The following is a 14,187-nucleotide window of genomic DNA, read 5'->3' on the forward strand; positions in this document are numbered from 1 at the left end:
GATGGATATTTAGGTTGTTTCCACATCTTGGTTGTTGTGAGTAAAGCTGCAATGAACATGGGAGTATTAATATCTCTTTGAGATCCTGATTTTAATTTTTTTGGAGAAATTCCTAGAAGTGGGATTCTTGGATCATATGTTGGTTCTATTTTTGTTTTTCCAAGGAACCCATACTGTTTTCCATGGCAGCTGTGCTATTTTGCACTCCCACCAACAGTGTACAAGGGTTCTTCCAATTTCTGATTCTACTTTATGATATATCTAAAATAGTCAAACTCATAAAAGCAAAGACTAGAACTTGGTGATTCCCAAGGGCTGGGGTAAGGAGTAAATGGGTTTGTTAATCAATGCGTGTAAAATTTAGTTACGAAAGATGAATAAGTTCTAGAGATCTGATATACAACACTGTGCCTAGAGATAACAATAATGTTTACTTAAACATCTGTTAAGAAAGTAGATCTTATGTTAAGGATTCTTACAAAAAACAAAATCAAAAACAAAACAAAAAAAGGAAAGAAGCCTCAAAGCACAAATGCACACATTCTCACATTGAAATTGCTAGTATTTTCCAGTTATAGATGGTGTTGTGATGTGCTAATGATGGCAAAATAATTCTCAGTCTCCCAATACTGTCTCCACTGTTATTTAGAATAAACTACAAAGAAAGTCTTGGGCACTATTCCATATGATCTGTTATCTAAACCGTATTTTCTTTCCTTATTGTTTTTAACTTAAAATATCTATTTAGCTGGGAGATAATGGCTTCCACTAAGCTGGGATTTAGTGAAAAACATTTTTGGAACTGGATAAAATCTATGCTTTTTCCTTTTTATATTTTGAGTCAATTATATATTTGAGTTCCCATTGCACAGTTGTGTGAATGTGCTCCTGAGATTTTCCAGGTGTTGAAAAATAAAAAGTCAAAACAAAAATAAAATGACTAGAAATAAGTGTACTGTTGACACATTAGTCCTATAGAGAAAGATTCTGCTGGTTAATGCCACCTGCTTCAAACTTCATGTTCTAATACTTTTAATCAAATAAAACAAATAATTCATTCAAAAGCAGTTTCTCAGGTTTCCATATTTTTTTTTCAATCTAGGTATCTAGCATGTATTTAAGTCTGTCATGTTCATTAATATCTTCTTTAAGTTTTTAATTGTTTTTATGAGAAGAAATCATAAAAGCAACTTTAATAAATTGTGACACTATGGCAATGCCCTGTGTTTTTACAATGATATCTGTTTCTATCAGTTTCCACTCATTTATGGGTCTTATACATGAGATGATTTATCTCTGTTTCTGAGCAGATGCTACCACTTAGGGAAAAAGACATTTGGGTTGCATAGTAAGTATACTCTGGAGACTTCAAAGTACTTTAACTGGATTTAAGAATCTGGCTCTTAGACCTCGGGAGAAAACATACATTAGTCCCATTATAAATTTAAAACTTTATTGAATAAAAGATGTTGAAATTCTTACTTACTATAAGCATTTTAGATATCTATCTATCTGGGTATTAGTAATTCCAGGGTTCCTGATGACTGACATTGTTCAGTTTTTCTCCCTCATCTAGGGCCAATAAGTAGCTTTATTTTTAAAAATTTTTTGAGTGTTTCATGTTTTTCCAGTTTTATTGAGATATAATTGACATATAACATGCAAGTCTAAAATGTACAAAGTATTGATTTGATATACATATAAATTGTGAAATAATTACCACAATAATGTTAGTTAACACATCTACCACCTCACATGGCATTTCATGGGTATGTGTGTGTGTATGTGTGTGTGTGTGGTGAGAACTTTTAAGATATACTCTCTTAGCAACTTTCAAGTATACAATCCAATATTGTTAACTATAGTCACTGATGTATGCATTAGATCCCTGAACTTATTCATCTCATAACTGGAAGTTTGTCTTTTTGACCACCTTCACTTCTTTCCCTCACTCTCACCTCTTGCCCCTGGCAACCACCATCTACTCTGTTTCCACCCGTGGTTTTGTTCCCCCACATGTAACGAGATCGTATAGTAATTGTCTTTCTCTGTCTGACTTATTTCATTTTGCATAATGTCCTCAAAGTTCATTTATCTTGTTGAGAATGGCAGGATTTCCTTTTTTATGGGTGAATAATATCCCACTGTCTAGATATGCCATATATTCATAATCTATTTTTTTGTCAATGGGCACTTATGTGGTTTCATGACTTGACTATTGTGATTCACGCTGCAATGAACATGGGGTTGCAGATATCTCTTCCAGACGTGATTTCATTTTCTTTAAATCTATACCTAAAGTGGAATTGCTGGATCATTTGGTAATTCTATTTTTAATTTCTGAGAAGCCTCTATACTGCTTTCCATAGTGGCTATACCAATTTATATTCCTACCAACAGTGTACAAAGGTTCCCATTTCACAAAATCCACACCAGCACTTGGTATCTCTTGTCTTTATGATGATAGCCATTCTAACAGCTATGAGGTGGTATCTTACTGTGGTTTTGATTTGCATTTCCCTGATGACTATTGATGCTGAAATGCTTTTTTATATATTGTTGGCCATTTGTATATTTTCTTGGGAAAAATGTCTATTAAGATTTTTTGCCCATTTTCTGATTGGATTATTTGCTTTTTGCTATTGAGTTGTGTGAGTTTCTTACATATTTTGAATTTTAACAACTTATTGGATATATGGCTTGTAAATATTTTCTCCCATTCTGTAGATTGTCTTTTCATTTATTGATTCTTTCTTTGGCTGGGAGGAAGCTTTTATATTTGAGGTAGTCCCACTTGTTGATTATTGCTTTGGTTGCTTATGCTTTTGATATTATATCCAAAAACTTATTGCAAAGACCAATGTCAAGGAGCTTATTCATTATGCTTTTTTTAGGAGTGTTACAGTTTCAGGTTTTACATTTAAGTCTTTAAACTATTTAAAGTTAATTTTTATAAGTGTTATGAGATAGGGGCCCAGTTTCATTCTTTTGCATGTGAATATCCAGTTTTTCCAACACCATTTATCAAAGAGACTATCCTTTTCCTATTGAGTACTCTTGGTTCTTTTTCAAATACTAGTTGATCATATAAATGTGGCTTTATTTATGGGTTCTTGGTTCTTCCATTGGTCTCTGTGTCTGTTTTTTTGCCAGTACCATAATGTTTTGATTATTATAGCTTTATAATATAGTTTGAAATCAGGAAGTGTGATGTCTCCAGCTTTGTTCTTCTTTCTCAAGATTTCTTTGACTACTCAATGTCTTTTGCGGTTCCATATAAATTTTAGGATTGTTTTTTTCTATTTTTGTGAAAAATACCATTGGAATTTTGATAGGAATTACATGAACCTAAGGCTTTGGATGATGAATATTTTAACAATATTAAATCTTCTGATTTATGAACATGGGTATCTTTCCATTTATTTATGTCTTTGATTTTTTTCATCAGTGTCTTATAGCTTTCAGTGTAAAGATCTTTCACTGCCTTGATTAAATTTATTCCTAAGTATTTTATTCTTTTGGATACTATTGTAAATGGGTTTGTTTTCTTTATTACTTTTTCAGATATTTCATTGTCAGTATATAGAAATATAACTGATTTTTGTATGTTGATTTTATATCTTGCAACTTTACTATAAGATAGTAGATTAATTATAACTGTTTTTGGTGGCCTCTTTAGGGTGTTCTATGCAAACAGACACAGTCTTTCTTCTTCCTTTTAGATTTGGATGCCTTTATTGATTTTTCCTGCCTGATTGCTCTAAGACTTCCAGCACTATGTTGAGTAGGAGTGGTGAAAATGGGCACCCTTGTTATGTTCTTGATCTTAGAGAGAAAGCTTTCAATCTTTCACTGTGAGATAATGTTAGCTATGTATTGTCATATATAGCCTTTATTATTTTGAAGTGTTTCTTCCAAACCCAATTTGTTGAGAGTTTTTATCATGAAAGATGTTGAATTTTGCCAAATGCTTTTTCTGCTTCTATTGAGATTATCATATGATTGCAATTTTTCTATTGTTGTAATGTATCACATTTACTGATTTGCATATGTTGAACCATCCTTATATCCCAGGGATGAATCCCATTTGATCCTGTTGATCCTGGTGTATGATCTTTTTTTTTTTTTAATATTTATTTATTTTTTAAAATTTCTTTTTCTCTCTGAGTTTTATTTTTGATAGTTTGTAATGGTAGACCTTTACTATTATTGATCATTCCACCCTCCCTCCCTGATATCTAATTGGCTGTTAATTACATCCAGTACATTTTTCATCTTAGAATTTATAGTTTTCATCTCTAAAAGTTTTTTGGGGGCCTTTTCTCTATCCTCCATCTCTGTACTCAACATTTTGAACATATGTGATACAGCTACTAGAACTGTTTTAATGTCCTATTTGCTAATTCTAACATCTGTAATAGTTCTGGCTTGATTTCAATCAATTAATTATTTTCCCATTATGGGTCATCTTCTCCTGATTTTTACATGTTTGATAATCTTTGGATGCCAAACATTATACATCTTACTTGGTTATTTTACCTGGTTGGGTGCTGGATATGTTTGTTTTTCAGTAAATCTTGAGTTTTTTTTCTTTCACAATTCAGTGATACAGTGAAGTTACTTAAAAACACTTTGATCTTTTTGCTCTTGTTTGTATGATTTGTTAGGTAGATCAGGAGCAGTGCTCATTCTAGTGCTTATTATTCTCCCACTACTGAGGCAAGACCTTCTTGAGTACTTTTCTTAAAGCCCTGTAAATTATAAAATTATTTAGTCCAGCTGGTGGGAGTAGGCACTCTTTCTGGCCCTCTGTGAATGCAGATATTGCTCTTTCTAGTCCTTTCAGAGATTCTTGGCCTTAGATAGTTGCCTGGCAGGCATATGTTGGTCACTATTGCTGAATACTTGAGGGGAAACTTTTGCAGATCTTTGCAGTTGTCTTGGTGCAGCTCTCTGGTCCCAGTACTTTGTCCTACAAACTGTTGATGTCTTGGTTCCTGATTCTCAGCTCCATGTGCTCAATGCTGGGAGACCACCAACTCCATCAATGTTTCCCCTCCTTGAGCCAAGGTCTGGAAACTTGCTGAAGGCTGTGAACTGGGACTATCATATGGCTTACCTCATTTGTTTCTCATATATTAGGAAACACTGCACTTTGTTGCTTGATGACCATGTCTTGAAAACCTTTTTTTTATTCCTCACATATTTTTTATGCTTTTTCTTCTTTGTAAATTAGGGACATTAGTCTCTTATCTGTAATATTATGCTGCTAATATTTTCTCTCAGTCTGTCATGTCCTTTGCATATGGTTATGGTGTATTTTTACTATGCAGTTTTTTTCATTTTTATGTAGTAAAAGTTATCAATGTTTTCTTTTTCTTTTTTTTATTATGTGCAGTTAGCCAGCATATAGTACATCATAAATTTTTGTTGTAGTTGTCAGTGATTCATTAGTTGTCTATAACACCCAGTGACTCTGGAATATTAGTCATAGTTAGAAAGGCTTTCCTTTTTTTTTCTTAGAAAGGATTTCTTAAATGTTCCTACTAGTGCTCTAGTATATTTCTAAATTTTGTAAACATTCCATGTGCATTTGAAAAGAAATAATATGCTTTATTATCAGGAAATTGTGTTTGGTGTATATCCAAAAGGTCAGTCTTATTGATTATTTTGTTTAAATATTTTATATCCTTACTTATTTTTTATCTACCTGATTTGTCTCCTACTGAGAGTGGTATGTTAAAATCTTTATTATTACTGTGTTTCTATTTCTTTTTGCATCACTTAGAGTTTGTTCTGTTATTTAGTGCATAGTTATTCATAAACATCAGATCTTTATGTGGACTATGTCTTAATATTATAAAATGTCCTTTGTCTAATTTAATGCTCTTTGCCTTGAAGTCTACTTTGGTAATAGGATTGCAGTCCTTGGTTTCTTATTGCTTCTATTTGCCTCATACATGTTTATTAATCTCTTTATTTTTAGCCTACTTGAATCACTACTTAAGTGTGTCTTGTATATAGTAAAAAGTTGTATTTTGTTTATGGTCCAACTTGAAAATCTTTTTCTTTTCATAAGTACATTAATTTTGTTCATATTAATGATATGACTAATATGTATGGTCTCAATTTTGTCTATTATCTTATGCAGACATTTATTTGCATATTATGTTATATATACTATTTCTATTTCTATATTTGGTGTGGTCATTTTGTATCTTAAAATTTTTCTTTTGGTATTTAGGAAGGTAAAAATATTGTGGTGGTTACCTTTGGATTAATACTTCTTATAGTGCCCTTAATGTTTTTTTCTTACTTAACTTTTCACCATCTGCCACCTTGAAATGGTACCCTTTCCCTCCTATTGACAACTTACTTTTTCTCTTTTCCATTCTTTCTTGTTTTTAGTTGCTTTTTCCTACTTTGCCTGAACATAATGTTTACATATTATCTTTAATTCATGACCGTGTTCTTTTATTGTTCTTAGTTCTTCAGTTAAAAATGTGAAATGCTCACTATAAGTCCTTTTGTGTAGTTTGGGGCAATCCTCTGGCTGGATGAAAGCCATTCTCAGATTCCTCTGGAAGGGCTTATGTATTACCTTATTCTGGGATATGATAAACTCTTTGTCTATGGCCTTACTACTTTTAGGAAGTTCTGCTGGATAAATATTAAAATTTTTAAATTCCTTAGGTTTCTTGAAAATTATACTCCTCTGTTGCTTTTCTTTGTATATTATTTAGAAATCTCTCAATCTGATTCTCCTGCCTTTTAAATTTTTTCTTTTCCTTTCTCTTTCTTTCTTCCTTCCTCTTCCTCCTCCTTCTTCTTTCCCTGCAGATGATGGAAATTATTTTTTTCTTTATCTCTAAAGTAATAGTTTTACTAGAATATATGTTGGGGCACTTCTTTTTTTCTGGAAGATTTTCTTGAAGTTATAGTATTCAATATTATTTCTTTTTTAAAAAATTTTTATTGTTATGTTAATCACCATACATTACATCATTAGTTTTTGATGTAGTGTTCCATGATTCATTGTTTGTGTATAACACCCAGTGCTCCATGCAGAACGTGCCCTCTTTAATACACATCACCAGGCTAACCCATCCCCCCACCCCCTTCCCCTCTAGAACCCTCAGTTTGTTTTTCAGAGTCCATAGTCTCTCATGGTTCGTCTCCCCCTCCTATATCCCCCCCTTCATTCTTCCCCTCCTGCTATCTTCTTCTTCTTCTTCTTCTTTTTTAACATATAATGTATTATTTGTTTCAGAGGTACAAATCTGTGATTCAACAGTCTTGCACAGTTCACAGCGCTCACCATAGCACATACCCTCCCCAATGTCTATCACCCAGCCCCCCCATCCCTCCCATCCCCCAACACTCCAGCAAACCTCAGTTTGTTTCTGAGATTAAGAATTCCTCATATCAGTGAGGTCATATGACACATGTCTTTCTATGATTGACTTATTTCGCTCAGCATAACACCCTCCAGTTCCATCCACATCATTGCAAATGGCAAGATCTCATTCCTTTTGATGGCTGCATAATATTCCATTGTATATATATACCACATCTTCTTTATCCATTCATCTGTCGATGGACATCTTGGCTCTTTCCACAGTTTGGCTATTGTGGACATTGCTGATAAAAAAATCGGGGTGCATGTACCCCTTTGGATACCTACATTTGTATCTTTGGGGTAAATACCCAGTAGAGCAATTGCTGGATCGTATGGTAGCTCTATTTTCACCTTTTTGAGGAACCTCCATCCTGTTTTCCAGAGTGGTTGACCAGCTTGCATTCCCACCAACAATGTAGGAGGGTTCTGCTTTCTCAGCATCCTCGCCAACATCTGTCCTTTCCTGACTTGTTAATTTTAGCCATTCTGACTGGTTTGAGGTGATATCTCATTGAGGTTTTAATTTGGATTTCCCTGATGCTGAGCGATGTTGAGCACTTTTTCATGTGTCTGTTGGCCATTTGGATGTCTTCTTTGGAAAAATGTCTGTTCATGTCTTCTGCCCATTTCTTGCTTGGATCATTTGTTCTTTGGGTGTTGAGTTTAAGACATTCTTTTTTTTTTTTTTTTTAAAGATTTTATTTATTTATTTGAGAGAGAGAATGAGATAGAGAGAGAGCATGAGAGGGGGGAGGGTCAGAGGGAGAAGCAGACTCCCTGCTGAGCAGGGAGCCCGATGCGGGACTCGATCCTGGGACTCCAGGATCATGACCTGAGCCGAAGGCAGTCGCTTAACCAACTGAGCCACCCAGGCGCCCCGAGTTTAAGACATTCTTTATAGATTTTGGTTACTAGCCCTTTATCTGATATGTCATTTGCAAATATCTTCTCCCATTCTGTCGGTTGTCTTTTGGTTTTGTTGACTGTTTCTTTTCCTGTGCAAAAGCTTTTTATCTTGATGAAGTCCCAAGAGTTCATTTTTGCCCTTGCTTCCCTTGCCTTTGGCTATGTTTGTAGAAAGAAGTTGCTGCGGAAGAGGTCAAAGAAGTTGCTGCCTGTGTTCTCCTTTAGGATTTGGTGGACTCCTGTCTCACATTGAGGTCTTTCAACCATTTGGAGTCTATTTTTGTGTGTGGTGTAAGGAAACGGTCCAGTTTCATTCTTCTGCATGTGGCTGTCCAATTTTCCCAACACCATTTGTTGAAGAGACTGTCTTTTTCCCAGTGGACATTCTTTCCTGCTTTGTCAAAGATGAGTTGACCATATAGTTGAGGGTCCATTTCTGGGCTCTCTATTCTGTTCTATTGATCGATGTGTCTGTTTTTGTGCCAGTACCATACTGTCTTGATGATGACAGCTTTGTAATAGAGCTGGAAGTCTGGAATTGTGATGCCACCAGCTTTGCTTTTCTTTTTCAACATTCCTCTGGCTATTTGGGGTCTTTTCTGGTTTCATACAAATTTTAGGATTATTTGTTCCATTTCTTTGAAAAAAGTGGATAGTATTTTGATAAGGATTGCATTATATGTGTAGACTGCTCTACGTACCATTGACACCTTCATAATATTTGTTCGTCCAATTCACGAGCATAAAACCTTTTTCCATTTCTTTGTGTCTTTCTCAATTTCTTTCATGAGTATTTTATAGTTTCTGAGTACAGATCCTTTGCCTCTTTGGTTAGATTTATTCCTAGGTCTCTTATGGTTTTGGGTGCAATTGTGAATGGAATCAACTCCTTAATTTCTCTTTCTTCTGTCTTGTTGTTGGTGTATAGGAATGCCACTGATTTCTGTGCATTGATTTTATATCCTGCCACTTGACTGAATTCCTGTTTGAGTTCTAGCAGTTTTGGGGTGGAGTCTTTGGGATTTTCCACATAAAGTATCATATCATCTGCAAAGAGTGAGAGTTTGACTTCTTCTTTGCCAATTCGGATGCCTTTGATTTCTTTTTGTTGTCTGATTGCTCTGGCTAGGACTTCTAATACTATGTTGAATAGCAGTGGTGAAAGTGGACATCCCAGCTGTGTTCCTGACCTTAGGGGGAAAGCTCTCATTTTTTCCCCATTGAGAATGATATTCGCTGTGGGTTTTTCATAGATGGCTTTTTTGATATTGAGGTATGTACCCTCTATGCCTATACTCTGAAGAGTTTTGATCAAGAAAGGATGCTGTACTTTGTCAAATGCTTTTTCTGCATCTATTGAGAGGATCATATGGTTCTTGTTCTTTCTTTTATTAATGTATTGTATCACGTTGATTGATTTGCAGATGTTGAACCAACCTTGCAGCCCAGGGATAAATCCCACTTGGTCGTGGTGAATAATCCTTTTAATGTAGTGTTGGATCCTATTGGCTAGTATTTTGGTGAGAATTTTTGCATCATGTTCAGCAAGGATATTGGTGTGTAATTCTCCTTTTTGATGGGGTCTTTGTCTGGTTTGGGGATCAAGGTAATGGTGCCCTAATAAAATGAGTTTGGAAGTCTTCCTTCCATTTCTACTTTTTGGAACAGTTTCAGAAGAATAGGTACTAATTCTTCTTTAAATGTTTGGTAGAATTCCCCTGGGAAGCCATCTGGACCTGGGCTTTTGTTTGTTGGGAGATTTTTGATGACTGCTTCCATCCTTAGTGGTTATAGGTCTGTTCAGGTTTTTTATTTCTTCCTGGTTCAGTTTTGGTAGTTGATACATCTCTAGGAATGCATCCATTTCTTCCAGGTTATCTAATTTGCTGGCATAGGGTTGCTCATAATATGTTCTTACAATTGTTTGTATTTCTTTGTTGTTTGTTGTTATCTCTCCTCTTTCATTCGTGGTTTTATTGATTTGGGTCATTTCTCTTTTCTTTTTGATAAGTCTGGCCAGGGGCTTATCAATCTTGTTAATTCTTTCAAAGAACCAGCTCCTAGTTTCGTTGATCTGTTCTACTGTTCTTTTGGTTTCTGTTTCATTGATTTCTGCTCTGATCTGTATTATTTCTCTTCTCCTGCTGGGTTTAGGCTTTATTTGCTGTTCTTTCTCCAGCTCCTTTAGGTGTAGGGTTAGGTTGTGTACTTGAGACCTTTCTTGTTTCTTGAGAAAGGCTTGTATTGCTATATACTTTCCTCTTAGGACTGCCTTTGCTATATCCCAAAGATGTTGAACAGTTGTGTTTTCATTTTCATTTGTTTCCATGAATTTTTAAAATTCTTCTTTAATTTCCTGGTTGGTCCATTCATTCTTGAGTAGGATGCTCTTTAGCCTCCATGTATTTGAGTTCTTTCCGACTTTCCTCCTGTGATTGAGTTCTAGTTTCAAAGCACTGTGGTCCAAAAATAGGCAGGCAGGGAATGATCCCAATCTTTTGGTACTGGTTGAGACCTGATTTTGACCTAAGATGTAATCTATTCTGGAGATTGTTCCATGGGCACTCGAGAAGAATGTGTATTCTGTTGCTTTGGGATGGAATGTTCTGAATAGATCTGTGAAGTCCATTTGGTCCAGTGTGTCATTTAAAGTATTTATTTCCTTGTTGGTCTTTTGCTTAGATGATCTGTCCTTTTCATTGAGGGGGGTGTGAAAGTCCCCCACTATTATTATATTGTTGTCGATGTGTTTCTTTGCTTTTGTTATTAATTGGCTTATATAATTGGCTGCTCCCATGTTAGGGGCATCAATACTTATAATTGTTAGATCTTCTTGTTGGATAGACCCTTTAAGTAGGATATAGTGTCCTTCCTCATCTCTTATTACAGTCTTTGGTTTGAAATCTAATTTGTCTGATAGAAGGATTGCCACCCAAGCTTTCTTTTGGTGTCCATTAGCATGGTAAATTGTTTTCCACCTCCTCACTTTCAATCTGGGGGTGTCTTTGGGTCTAAAATGAGTCTCTTGCAGACTCATATAGATGGATCTTGTTTTTTAATCCAATCTGATAGCCTGTGTCTTTTGATTGGGCATTTAGCCCATTTACATTCAGGGTAACTATTGAAAGATAGGAATTTAGTGTCACTGTATTGCCCGTAAGGTGACTCTTATTGTATATTGTCTGTGTTCCTTTCTGGTTTATGTTGCTTTTAGGCTCTCTCTTTGCTTAGAGGACCCCTTTCAATATTTCTTGTAGGGCTGGTTTCATGTTTGCAAATTCCTTTAGTTTTTGTTTGTCCTGAAGCTTTTTATCTCTCCTTCTATTTTCAGTGACAGCCTAGCTGGATATAGGATCCAGCTCATTTAGTGCTCTGAATATATCATGCCAGTCCTTTCTGGCCTGCCAGGTCTCTGTGGATAGGTCTGTTGCCAGTCTAATGTTTCTACCATTGTAGGTTACATATCTCTTCTCCTGAGCTGCTTTCAGGCTTTCTCTTTGTCTCTGAGACTCATAGATTTTACTACTAGATGTCGGGGTGTTGACCTATTTTTATTGATTTTGAGAGGAGTTCTCTGTGCTGCCTGTATTTTGATGCCTGTTTCCTTCCCTAAATTAGGGAAGTTCTCTGCTGTAATTTGCTCCAATATACCTTCTGCCCCTCTCTCTCTTTCTTCTTCTTCTGGGATTTCAATTATTCTAATGTTGTTTTGTCTTATGGTATTGCTTATCTCTCGAATTCTGCCCTCGTGATCCAGTAGTTGTTTATCTCTCTTTTTCTCAGCTTCTTTATTTTCCATCATTTGGTGTTCTATATCACTAATTCTCTCTTCTGCCTCATTTATCCTAGCAGTTAGAGCCCTCATTTTTGATCACACCTCATTAATAGCCCTTTTGATTTCTACTTGGTTAGATTTTAGTTCCTTTATTTCTCCAGAAAGGGTTTCTCTAATAACTTCCATGCTTTTTTCAAGCCCAGCTAGTATCTTAATAATTGTCATTCTGAACTCTAGTTCCGACATCGTACTAATTTCCCTATTGAGTAGGTCCCTGGCAGTCGGTACTGCCTCTTTCTTTTTTTTGAGGTGACTTTTTCCATCTTGTCATTTTGTGCAGAAGAGAATAGATGAATGAGAGAACAAAATGCTAACAGGGTAACAACATCCCCAGAAAATATACTCTAAACAAATCAGAAAACACCTTCCAGAAAGTGGTCGCTTTTCTGTTCAGAGAGTTGCTGCTATTCTTTCTTTGATCTCCTGTTGAGTTCATAGGTGTTCAGAATGGTTTGATCCCTATCTAGCTGAATTCCTGAGACCAGACGAAATCCAGGTCTCCTACTCCTCTGCCATCTTGCTCCACCACCCTCTTGGAATTTTTCAAGTTTTACTGAGTTTTCATTCTTAAGTTCTTCTATAACTTAAAGCATTTATAGGTTTATGCTACCTCTTGGGTTATTCTCTTCCAGAATGAGTTTTTAGCTCCTCATTTTTCTTTTGTTATCTCTCTCCCTTTTTTTCCCCACCACATAGCATCCTAATCTCACTGGGTGGCACAGTATTAATCAGTACCCTGGATCTTTAGTGCCCTCACCGTTATGGGGCATGTGCACCTGCTGTAAATGAAACCCAGTGCGTGTGTCACCTTGAGAGAGATGCTGTTGCTAAGTTTCCCATCATTTTAAAATGATTCTATAACATAGGCCAAGGCTTACCTGCCAACTCATGGTCCCCAAATTCAGATGCCATACCACAGGAAAATAAATGTTCACAGCAAATAAGACAGATGCAACATTCTATACTTTTCTGAACTCCATTTTCAAGTATTATTGTGAAAAGAGGTTAGTCCAGGCCTGATATTAACCCTTTTCCCAGAATTGGATTGGTTATCCAGGCATACTAAGCCTGATTTTAATTTTAATGCTATCAGGACCCAAACAAAATTAGGTGGGAATATGGGAGGTGCTCTGCCCTCTCTGTCTTCTAGCTATAATTGTGTGATGGCAGAGAATCTGGGATGTTCCCAGGAAGAGCTGAGGTGGCACCATCTTGTACAATTCTTGAGTTTTATAGTTCTAATCATAGGTTGTTTACCCACAATTTGGTGAACCTAGGATTGCTAACATGTAAGTGACAATAGCTTAAACTGGCTTTGTTTTGGAATGAAATGAAGTTTATTTATAGTAGACAGAGTTAGAGTTTTGCTTTGCTTTGTTTCTGGCTCTCAAAAGAAGAACATGAAAAAAACAAAACCTCTGCTTGACTTTCTCTTACAACATGCTACTGGTAAATTAATCAGAAGAAATGTTCTTGAGCTGTCTCTCTCCTGGTTTCTTTAGTCCATGCCTGGCTGGGCTCTCTGCTAATCATTCATTAGTGTTGTTGAGCTTGGGGTGGAAAGGCACTTCTCTTTGCTCCTGAGAGAATCTCCACTAGGTAGTCTCACAGTTTTAATCACCGCTAATAGCTATTTTGGCACACATTCAGAGTAGGCTCAGTGAGGGGCAGAGGAAATATTTTGCATTAACTGGATCATTTTAAGTTTCCAGCCCTGCAATGTTGCTTTAGGACAAAATGGATGGTGCTGGGAAAGACAGCTTGCTTTCCCCGGAGTCTGTAAGGAAATGGCTCCTGCTATGCTAAGCCAGGTTGAATTCCACTTGGCTGTCTGCTGGATATTATGCTTAGGAGGCTTTTCCTTCAGGCAGTGGAAATGGCAGCTGTGATTGGCATGTGCTTGCTGTGTGGCAAGTATGGTGGTCTACTGATGACTTATTGCAGAGGCTAGAAAAAGAAAGGAAAAGGCCATAAAAGCAGGTTTTGGTTACTCCTTTCAGATATAACGTGTTAGACTTAAATGCATCTATGCCGGTTTCCCCGCAGG

Source organism: Halichoerus grypus, chromosome 10, assembly GCF_964656455.1.
Source record: "Halichoerus grypus chromosome 10, mHalGry1.hap1.1, whole genome shotgun sequence".
Classification (NCBI taxonomy): domain Eukaryota; kingdom Metazoa; phylum Chordata; class Mammalia; order Carnivora; family Phocidae; genus Halichoerus; species Halichoerus grypus.